The sequence below is a fragment of the Bos javanicus genome, chromosome 8, assembly GCF_032452875.1.
Source record: "Bos javanicus breed banteng chromosome 8, ARS-OSU_banteng_1.0, whole genome shotgun sequence".
Lineage (NCBI taxonomy): Eukaryota > Metazoa > Chordata > Mammalia > Artiodactyla > Bovidae > Bos > Bos javanicus.
In genome coordinates, this window is record NC_083875.1 from 75,042,732 (window position 1) to 75,055,150 (window position 12,419).

Here is a 12,419-nt window from a genome sequence, read left to right on the forward strand (position 1 = left end):
GTCTCTTTTGTGACCCCATGGATTGTAGCCCACCAGGCTCCTCTGTCCGTGGGATTCTCCAAGCAAGAATATTGAAAGTGGGTTGCTATTTCCTTCTCCAGGGGATCTTCCTGACCCCTGGTTCAGACTGGCATCTCCTGCATTGGCAGGTGAATTCTTTACCACTGAGCCACCTGGGAAGTCCCCCTGCCATGGGTTACTAGTCATCAATAACGTGAGTGGATGAGTGAGACACACACCAGTTTGGATAGATCTCAAGGGAATGATGCTGAGGAATAGAAGCCAGTCTCAGTCACAAACTGTGATTCCACTTACGGAATATTCTCAAAATGACGAAATGATAGAGATGAAAAACAGACTGGTAGTTGCTGGGGGTTAGGAATGGTGGGAGGAGGTAGCAGGAAGATCTTTATGGGTTGCATAGGTCTAGACCTTGACAGTAGTGAAGTGGTTACACAAATCCGCACAGGTGATAAATCAGCACATGATACTATGTATCAATTTCTTACTCTAATTCTGTCCTATAGTTGGATAAATTGTAACCATGCGGGAAACACTAATGGGTACATGGACCCATGGACTCATCCCCCTGTCCTGTCTTTGCAACTTCCTCTGTATCTATAATTATTCCAAAACTAGACCTTTGTTTTTAAGGCGAGGGAGGGTCAGGGGTTTTCATGGCACCTGAGCATGGTATAACACCTTCTCCCAAGAAACAAAAACCAGGAAAGCAAACATGGATCAGTCTGTCTCCCTTATCTCAATCCCTGTCTCTCTCTTCTCTTTGTAAACCTGCCTCCTTCTCTACCATCTCAGCTGCTCTGTGCCTATGGCTGCCTCACAGCCATGAGGGACCTTATTGCCTTCCGGCTGTGCTAGTATCCTTTGTAATTGGGCTGCACAGAGAAATCCATTAGCTCTCTTTGAGTCAATTCAAAATTTCTAGGAAAATAAAGTCAACTAGAGACTGTCTGGTCCTGGAGTCTTGCCTCATCCTATGGCAGGGGGTCACAATAGCATGGACGTGCCTACCAATGTCAGGACCTTCACCTCTCCCATGGGGGGCCCTGTTCCTAAACAAAGTCCCAGTCTCCAAGTCAGTCCCCAGCTGGTACAACCTATAGAAGAGATGACAACAGCCTGCCATCTCCATTCTATCTGATATAGAATGCAGAGAAATCAAACAATACCCACAAAGCCACCACTTAGAAATGAAGAAGGAGGAACCTCCAAGCAGTAACCCTGTGGCAGTCACTGGATATCTGACAAAGCAAGTGGCCATCGTGTGTTGACTCCAGTAGGAGGAGCTCCTTGGTTCTCCAGTAGAACCATTCCAGATTCTGCCCCAGGGAACATGGCCTTCGTACTGGATCCCGCAGGGCCACCCCTGAAAGGAGATTGAGAAGAACTTGGCTGTGGGGCATGAGACACCTTCTGAATGGAACTGGCCACCTCTGAGCATGGCCTTCCTGAGGGACCAAAAAGCCCTGTGGCATGGATTTGTGTCCTTCCAAAGACCCTGCTCTCCATGCTTGAGGTTTCGTGGCAGTGTAATGCCTGTAAGACCTTAACTGGCAGCCCATTGACTTAAGTTAGAGATTCAACTTGCTGGACACCTTTCTTAGACATCTTGAACAACTAGGCAGCCAGTGGTGGGCCATGCCTGGGGGGACTTCAGTTTCTCAGAAGGCTGTGCCCAGTTCTGTGCTTAATGGGTTTCACCTTTGGGTTCAGAGGGCAATGGAGAGCCTGCTTCACCTCATTACCTGAATAGAGCACCCTGAATCTGTCCAATGGTGGGTTTCACAGGGTATCAGTACCTCTCTCCAGCAAGAGGGCAGAGCAGACACTTGGGAGAAGTGTTAAAGGATCAAGATTCCCCAGATGTCCTCTTTCTAACTGCTACCATCACTGTTTCATAATTGGTTCATCAATTTAGTTTTTTGATGTCTGTTGCCACACAGAGTGTAAGTGCTGCAGTTCAGTAAATTCTATGATGAATTTCAAAAGTGTACTGGAAGTGGTCTCAGCTCCCATACTATATATAGGCAGAAAGGACTTCCAGGAGCAGAGTTGCATAATTGACCTGCTTTCCCCCATCCACTTTAAGCCTCATACAGGTGCATGTCTCCCACACACCATACTGGAGTCCCAAGGGATCACCTGCATACTTCAAGTTGGCCCTGGAGCCTCCTAAAGCTTCAGCCTCAGAAGGAAAATTATCCAAGTCCCCCAAAACCACCGACACTAATCTCCCTGGCTGCTTTAGTCTCTGTTGCACCAACATTCCTCTGAGCATGCTGCAGTCCACGGGGTCACAAAGAGTTGGACATGGCTTAGCAACTGAACAACAACATTCCTCTATATCCCAAGACACCAGAATCCTTATTATTCCCAAGTTCTGAGATGGGCCATTTCTGTGGTTATGTGCAGCTTCATTTCCTGGTACCAGGTTGCATCTTATTTAGAGTCTTTTGGCTGCAAATTAACAGGAAATTACTCCAAATTACCTTAGGCAAAAACAGGAAGTTCATTCAAGTTTACCAGGCTATTACAGAGAAACTAACACAAAAGAACAGCTGGGCTGGAACTAGGAACTAGGAAAGCGACAGAATCTGGGCAGCCAGTGTCTCTCCCCCTCTCCCTCTGTCTCTCAGCCTCTCTCCTTCTTTCTGGATGTTGATGCCCTTCCACCTCTGTCATCATGTAGTCACTCCTGTCCCCATCTACATGGCTATTTCCTTCCATCTCCATGACAGATTCCCTCTGCTTTGTGAGCCCTGGCCATCTCATGTTTCTTGGGATGACAGAGAGACAGACTAGCTGCCTTTCAATCCCCATCTCAAATGTCTAGGGAAAAGAATCCACCTGGCCCAGTTTCACTGAGGTGTGTGTGTCTGAGGTCAAGGATTTGGGCCAGGGGCTGAGTTTCATTCTGTGAATCTGCAGGGAGTAAGGGTTCTGTTTTCAGAGTGAGGCATTGTGGAGAGTGGAGGGGTATCCCATACGGGTACCCCTCCAGGGTTCGTGACTCATAATAAAAGAGCAATATTGTGTTTACTGCAAAAATGTCCTTGAACAATAGCTAACTGCCAGTAGCAAAATGCTTGAATCAGGACAGGTGTAAAAGAGAAATGCTAAGGATGAGAAGAGAATTTGCCTTTCTGCATCATTTGGCCTCTCGCACTAGAGCCAGCTCCATTCCCAGTGCAGAATTCCTGGGGGAAGCAAGGGTAGAATCTCTAGAAAGATTCCTCCTCTGACTGGTATCAGAGCAGGGAGCTAAGAAGGAAGGCTTCAGGGATTTCCCTGGTGGTCCAGCAGCTAAGACTCCAAGCTTCCAATGAAGGTTTTATCCAGCCTGGGTTCTATCCCTGGTCAGGGAATGAGGTCCCACATGCTGCAACAAAGAGCTCACATGCCACAGCTAAAGATCCTGCAACAAAGATCAAAGATCCCATGTGCTCCAACTAAGACCCAGTGCAGTCAAATCAATCAATCAATATTTAAAAAGGATAACTGAAAAGAAGTGATGCTTCAAACACAGGGTGTCAGATGGTTTGGGGCCCGGGAGATAAGGGAACCACCTGCCCCCTCAGTCAAGGTCACAGGTAGCCCAGCTGCCCAGGTCTGCTTACTGCATGTTTCTGCATGTACAATAGAATCAGGAAGCTAGTATTACCTCTGGGGTCATCTTGATATGTTCCCTCCTTGCTCCACTCAGGAGGGTAAGAGAACAGTGGTGTGTGTGCTAATTTGCTTCAGTGGTGACGGACTCTTTGCGACCCTGTGACCCTTTGTCCATGGGATTCTCCAGGCATGAATACTGGAGTGGGTCTTCCCTACCCAGGGATCAAACCCATATCTCTTGCATCTCCTGCATTGGCAGGCAGATTCTTTACCACTACACCACCTGGGAAACCCTTAAGGTACGATAGGGACGGGGAATAGGGTAAGAGCTGAATAGGAAGAAATACACATAGTCCTGCCACAATGACAAAAAGCCCTGGAGACTCTCATTCACCATGTAGTTTAGCATCTGCCTCATTCTGTCCGAAGGCTTCAAACCCATTTTAGATTGATGAACAGGCCAAATTCAAGCAGTCTTGAAGACATATTAGCCCATGAAAAATCTATTTATGTCCCCAAATCCAAGGAAATTAGAAATAGCCATAAGCGGAACGCCAATAGCATTTTCATACTGTAGTAAAATAAATAAGACATCAAAGGAAAATGGCAACAGATAAATTGAAGGAAGGGCACAGCGGGAGGAGGCACAGAGATGTGGAGCTAATTGGAATCCACAGTCAAGAGGTTACACTTCTATGTTTGCCCTCTAGAAAAAATGAATATTGGTTTGCTCCTTAGAAGGAAATGATTCACATTTTTAAATGATTTTATTTTTCGGAAAGAAACTGGCTTTTTCTTATCTGCACAGGTTTCTTCCTTGAACTATCACATGTTACTTCAGTTATATGAAACTCCAGGAAAGACTAGTCTCATCTGAAGGGATAGAAGGCAGACGAGAGGGTATGCGGGGCTGGGTTGGGGTGTGAGGACTCTCTGGGAGAGGGGCCCAGGAGAACTTTGGGTGGTGGAAATCTTCCCTATCGTGACTGTGGTAGTGATTACATGAGTTTAAATGTTTGTCAAAGCGCATCAAATTTAGTACAAGTTTATTTTATTGTTGGTAACTTATATGTCAATAAAATTGATTTTTCAAAAAACCGCTATGGGGTAACAAATACCATATCACTTACATGAGAATCTAAAAAAGTATATACAAATGAATTTATTTACCAAACAGAAACAGACTCACAGATGTAGAAAAGAAACTTATGGTTACCAAGGGGAAACACAGAGGGGAGGGGTAAATTAGGAGCTTGAGATTAACATATACACACTATTATATTTAAAGTAGATAATCAACAAGGATCTATTGTATAGCACAGGGAACTCTACTCAATATTCTATAACGATCTATATGGAAAAAGAATCTGAAAAATTACTGTCTAATTACTGCCCAAGTCATCTCTGGGCATTTATCTCTGCCTGACTCTCAATTCACCATCTGTGACCTTCCTCGGCCAATGGGCATGCTCTCTGTACCTGGGGAGAGGCCTGCTAGTAACAAGCCCAGTGAGAGCTGTCCGTGGGGGAAGGAGGCCTCAGGTCACCGTGAGCATGACATCATCCTGACTGCTGAACCTCTGAGACTCCAGTGATGCCCTCAGTTCCCCCAGCAACTTCATGGGGCAGGTCCTTCAGGGACCCTGAGTAGCTGCAGTTCTCTAAGTAATGAGCACCATAGCTTTGGAAGTCAGGTCATTATTGTCATCCTTTCCTCATAGGGAGAACAATCTCACTGGGCTGGGGACCAGGGGAAAGAGAAAGAGGGGAAACCTGCTCTTGATCATACCTTGACCCTCCTTTACAATCAATCACCAGTGGCTCCACAGAACCTACAGAAAAGAGTCCAAACCTCTCTTTGGGTCCCTGAGTCTTCCATGGAAACCATTCTCCCCTCCTGCCCTCCATTTCTGCCATACACAGACCCAGGCTACATGTGGACCACCTTTCAAGACCCAGGTAGTTGGCCAAAGATGTGCCATGCTGTGCTAAGTTGCTTCAGTCATGTCTGACTCTTTGTGACCCCATGGACTATAGCCAGCCAGACTCTTCTGTCCATGGGATTCTCCAGGCAAGAATACTGGAGTTTGCTGCCATGCCCTCTTCCAGGGGATCTTTCCAACCCAGAGATTGAACCTGCATCTCTTACACCTCCTGCATTAGCAGGCAGGTTCTTACCACTAGTGCCACCTGGTCGACTAATAATTATGTAAGATATTTTTACAGTGTTCAAAGAATTTCTTTCAATAATGACTCTGATTCTTTAAACTTTCCAGAAACATGCTACATAAACTATTTCACGGCACAGAAAAAAAAACAAGAAAGTTGTTCAATTGCACTACGAAAAGAGCTGAATCCTGAAACAAAAGCTTGAGAAACACGGTTTATTACAAGAAAACCATGTACCTATGTACACCCACTAATGTACCTATGAAAAAAACACTCACGAAAATATTGTCAAGTTGAATTAAAGGTCTTGCACATGGGTCAGGAGAAAAAAGCAAACATCCTGATATAAAAATGGGCAAAGAAGACAGAGAACACAAAAAAGAAATATAGGAGGGCACTGAATACATGAAAACATGGTCAATATCACTAGTAATGAAGAAGATTAATTTTGAAAAAGCTTCATGAGCTATCTATCATTTTGACTGGTTTGTTTAGGATGTGAAAAATTGAACACTCTTGTAGATTGTTGGCGACATTTCTGGAGAGCAATCTGGGAACATGCATTTTATTTAATCTTTGACACAGGAATTTCACTCTTAGGAATTTATCTTAAGGAATTAATTGGACAATGTATATCAATGGACATGAATTTGAACAAACTCTGGGAGATAGTGAAGGACAAGGAAGCCAGGTGTGCTGCAGTCCATGGGGTCACAAGGAGTTGAACACGACTTAGCTTCTGAACAATAACAAAATATACAAAGTATATACAGTAGTGTTTGTGACAATATTATTTTCAGTTGTGATCAGGGCACTTTTAAAATAAATTATGATATGCCCATACAATACTTAATGGGACACTTATGGAATGTCCATTTAGTTGAAAAGTTTTGCAGCCATTAAGTACTATTCATTTGAAGATCACTAATTATTCACAGCAAATAAATTTAAAATGCTACAAAAATTATAGTGGGAGTTAATTTCCATAAAAATCCCACACTTCTGAGTTTTAAAATGTAAGAAGAACCTGCATTGAAATGCTTATTATTAGCTCTAGGTGGTGGAATTTAAGTAATTGTTTTCACAATTTTTTCAGTGAATATACATTACTTTTATACCTTAAAAAATGGTATCTATGCTTACATCTACAAAAGGTTTCCCTGGTGGCTCAGACGATAAAGAATCCGCCTGCAGTGCGGGAGACCTGGGTTTGATCCCTGGGTTGGGAAGATCCCGTGGAGAAGGATATGGCAACCCACTCCAGTATTCTCTCCTGGAGAATCCCCATGGACAGGGGAGCCTGGCGGGCTACAGTCCATGGGGTCGCAAAGAGTCGGACACGACTGAGAGACTAAGCACAGCACGTATCTACAAAACCTAGCATCTGCTCTTATTCCGTTTATTTCCAACTCCATCTCCTTACTCTGCTGGCAAAGAGAAACCAGAAAAGATGACGGACACTGCTTTTGTTTGCCTCTATGGCTTAGGAGAAGGCTATGGCACCCGACTCCAGTACTCTTGCCTGGAAAATCCCATGGATGGAGGAGCCCGGTGGGCTGTAGTCCATGGGGTCGCTAAGAGTCGGACACGACTGAGCGACTTCACTTTCACTTTTCACTTTCATGCATTGGAGAAGGAAATGGCAACCCACTCCAGTGTTCTTGCCTGGAGAATCCCAGGGACGGGGAGCCTCGTGGGCTGCCGTCTATGGGGTCGCACAGAGTCAGACATGACTGAAGCGACTTAGCAGCAGCAGCATGGCTTAGGAAGAGTTAATTAATTCGTAATTAATTCCTTTCCCTAGGAGGAAATGCTGACTTCAGATTGGCTGATGGTGACATCATGCCGGGAGCAGGAACCAATAGTAGCATCCCTGCCTATAAAGTGTCCTTAAGACCCGGATGCTTTAAAGAGGCGTCTGGACCAGCTAGTGAACTGACATTTCCACCTGAGACGTGGGCGGCTGAATGCTGTGGACCAGACCTGGGGATCTGGATTCCGCCCCACCTCCTCCCCGCACCCAGGCTGGGCTTAGACATGCGCCAGGCTAGGGTCTCCTCTGAGTCTGCGGTGCTGGCCCTTGTGCGGCAGCTCTTTGAAGGGCTCTGGCTTCCTCCCCCAGCCACTCTATCCAGAGCTTCACCACTTTTTTTCCGGACACCTCTGCTGCTTGCTTTTTCAACAGACGGCTGAAAACAATAGAAGGTTCACAAGTCCACGTGACTGCTTCCGTTTGTCCTCATATTGTCACTCATCCTCTCTGTGGGGACCGAGTTAAGCGTCGGATGAGTCCTGTCCCTCGTCAGTTCAGGCATTGCCCTCCTAGCCTCACAGTTCTGAAAATAAAACCCGGCATCATTTTACAGCCACCTATAACAGGCTCTGCTTTTTATAAAGTTACATTTTTCTGATTTTTAAGGTAATGCTTTCTCTTTTTAGAAAACAGAGGAGGAAAACAAAAGGGTGAACACCATCCAGAGACACCCACGGTTAACAGTATCAGTCACTTTAGAAAGATGATAGATATGCAAATTTGGAATTGCACTTATTATAAATACTTTGTCCTCTCTCCTCTTTGGCTTTTCTCATGTAAGCGTTTCCTCATGTCTTTAAATATTCTCAGTGGTTTTGTTTTGTTTTGTTTTAGTGGCATCACAGTTTTCCAGCAAACAGAATAATTTAACTATACCCCTATTCTTACATATTTAGGTAATTTCCAACTGTTCCCTATTTTAAATGTGTTGAACGAGGGGTCTTTTGTACATGATTTCTGGACCCAATATCATTAGTTTTCTTCCAGATGCAATCTTAGTGATAGGATTATCTTAAAGACTTTTTGCCACAAATATTTTGGTTAAGCTTCCTTTCTACTTACTCCAAATTAAATTTAAATCACTTCAATTTTGAAGCCAAACCTTAGTTATTTTGATTTATGACTGGTCAGTCAACTTGGATTCACTTTACCAAATCTCTTATTAGTTCTGCTTTCAGTTGATTTTCTTGGGTTTACAGGCAAATATTATAGCAGCAAATTTGTAGTGTATATCTAACAACTTAGCTTATATACTTTGATACTTTTATCAGTATGAAATATTCTTTTAAATTCCACTTTGTCCTTTCCACCCCATTAGAGCCCCAAAGCCCATTGGCAGAAACTTTGACACATCTGGTTCACATTGTACAGATAGATAGGGGAGGATAAAGTAGCTTTTGATGTCTCCTGAGTGGACATTTCAAGAAGCAAAGTCTGGGTGGGAGCTAAAACTCAAGATCCTCTGCTTTATAATTTGGGATCATCCCTCCTAATTTCTGCCAACAGACTGGTCACCCATTGCTTCTTGTGGATACTGTACATTTTCATCTTTTCTCTGCTTTCCCTGATATTGGGAGCTGTGCCAGGGGCTGCAGGTAAACTGGAGTCAATGAATTCTTTTTCATCTTCCCTTTACCTGACTTTCTGGGTCTTTTGATGCTGTGGCTTCCTCTGTTCTACCTTTTACATGTTCAATTTGCTTTGGCCATAACACCTTGCCCTGCTTCTGCTTCTCTATTCCCTCATGTCTCTAACCTGGAATCCTCAGCCCACCTCCATCGTGTCAGTGCCCCCAGGACCCTGTCTCTGCTCTTTTTATTCCAGATACTCTCTACACAAGAGCTCAGACTCGAGTAGTCTCAACAAGACAACTCTGCCGACGACTCATATTTCCCATCCTGTTTGAATCCTGGGCTATAGAGCTTCTCTGTAATTCCACATGCTGTTCAAATTCTGGGCTATAGAGCTTCTCTGTAATTCCACCCGATGTCCCCTACACAACACTGAACCTACCTGCTCTCCTATGGTTCACCGCTCAGAGACTGGATCATCACTCAAGCTAGGAAACTGGCAGCCATCAGACTCCTGATTTTCCTCATATAGGACATTCCTCCAGGACCTTTCCTGACCCTCTTACCTCCTCCAGGATATCTAATGCCTATTTCTCCTCTTTATCCCTACTCCTCATCCTTCAGTTCAGGCCTCACAAACAGAACTACCTCCATGATGCCAAATTTGATGTTGGGGACCCCAGAAGATGTTTTTGGATTTGGAGATGTTAACTCCAGGGGACCTGGGATTGAGGTCTGGATCTGCTACCAGTTAGTCACATGAGTACAGACCAGTCTCTTGACCTGGTGAATCTATCTCACAGGGTGGTCAAGGGAGAGTGGGGATTAAAACAAGAGAGCACAATATCATTTTCTGAAAGGACATGGAAAAATATAACTGTGGTTAACACTGGGGTTAAGATAAGGAAACACCACAATGTGAATATACTTAACACTATCAAACTGTACACTTAAAAGTACATAAGATGGTAATTTTTATGTGTATTTTACAATAAAAATTTAAAATAAGATAATGGAGAAGTGGGGGCATGGTGGAATGCTTTATAAATAAACAAGGGAGACTTCATATGCTAAACCTTCTTATTGATGGACCCTTTAGTCAATGGGGCTCCCCTGGTGGCTCATTGGTAAAGAATCTGTCTGCAATGCAGGAGACCTGGGGTTCCATCCCTGGGTAGAGAAGACCCCCTAGAGAGGGAATTGCTGAGATAAAAAGGGAAGCAAAAGGTTATTAACTTTTGTAGAGCTCTCGGTACCTGCCACATCCTGTAGGGGGCGCCTTTCTCAACCACCTCCATGGATCCTCATGCTCCAAGTTGCAGCCTCTCCAAAGGGTGGGGATCTCAGATCTGCGTCCCTGGAGAAGGGCTGAAATGGAGCTTGGCTACCCAGGCCCTCCAACTGTTTCCATGTGCCTCTATGTTCCTCCTGAGCCCACGTTGTTCCTAGACTGTCTCTGAAATACACGATGCAAATCCCAGCTAGCCCAGTATCCATAGAAACCTGAATTTCCCATCCTCAGCCTGTTCCCTAGAGAAAGAAACCCACCCAAGCAACACCCACAAACAGGGACTGATGGCACCCACAGGAGCACTTCCCATGTGCTAGGGAATCAGGCTTTAATAGCCAGTGATCTGTCTTGCTGGGTCCTCCAGGCATGGCTGGGGAAGGAATAGGAGGCATAGAACCTTGTAAGATGCATTTTCTTTTTGAAAATTGAAGGGACCTACTATAGTCCCCACCATGAACGATCAGTCATCTTTTGCCCAATCCAGCAGCTCTGAGGCCACAAAGATCATATTCACAGTGCACTCAAGTCAATATTTGACATTCTTTAATCTTGTACATACAAGCACATGAACCATCTGTGAAACATGACTGTCCAATTTTATTGTGCATAATTGATTACTAATCTTAGGAACAATTTCCCAAGACTTGCTCCTCTCTGGAACAACCTTGCCATCCTTCAAACATGACGACTATTTAGTTTTGTCTCCAGACTCAACACATGAGGAAACAAGGCTCCTGGTACCAAGCCACACTCAGGTTCTTGAATGCTGGTCAGCTGCAGCACCTGGAATCAGCAGCCCCTACGGTGTGCAGGATACCAGCCTTTGCTAGTGACACAAATTGCGAATCAAAGGACATTAGAACTGGAAAAGACCTTGAAAACATCATACACATGTCATTTCCCTGTTTACAGATGAGAAGTTGAATGGCTTTATGTGAAGTACCAGAGTAGCACAGCCAAGCAAAACAGTGAACTCTCAACTGCCAAGTACATGTCAGATCTTGTCCTGGTTTACACTTTTACTCACTTAATCTCATGACCACCTTATGAGGTTGGTTATTATCTCCACTCATCTTAAGATCTCCATTTTTCACATAATGAAACTAAGGCACTGAGAAGTTAGCTAACTCTCCCAAGGTCACACAGTGGCTGAGGCAGACTTTGAACCCAGATCATTCATCCCCCACTAACACACTAGCTATGTAGGTCACTAGATACCTTGTTAAGGACTGAGATTTTAAAAACGTATGTTGAGGTCTCAAGTGTAAGGTTTGTCTTCTATGTCATGAGCAGCTAAATTCCACTTTTTTTTTTCCATTTTAAAACCTTAGGGTGAAATAAATAAGAAGCTGAATGCACCAGTTGAACTGACTATATGAGAACATCCATGACAAACCTCCTCTTAGAGGGGAGGAAATCATGTTAATAACATCCTTTGAGTTGTCTCCTTTTGTTGGGTTGCTTAGAGATACAGACCTAGAGTATCTGCTTTTATTATTTTTGGTTGTGCTGGGTCTTCGCTGCTGCAAGCGCAGGCTACTGTCCAGTTGCGGTGCCCAGGTTTCTCATTGTGGTGGCTTCTCATTACAGAGCACAGGCTCTAGGGGTGTATATTCAGTTCTTGCGGCACACAGGCTGAGCTGCCCCACGGCATGTGGGATCTTCCTGGACCAGGGATTGAACCCATGTCTCCTTGCACTGGCAGGTGGATTCTGTACCCCTGAGCCACCAGGGGAGCCCCCAAAAGTATCTGCTTTTAAATTATAGTGTATTGGGGGAACCAGAATATACTCACAACAGAATACTGCTGTTCATGAAATTCCTCTGGATTTTTTTCATGGTAATATGACTGCCCACAAAGAAAGGGGCTGAGTGTCTGGGCAGAAGTGGGAGAGGCTGTTCTTTTGTACCTTTTGGATTTACAGCCCCATAAGTGGGTGATCTC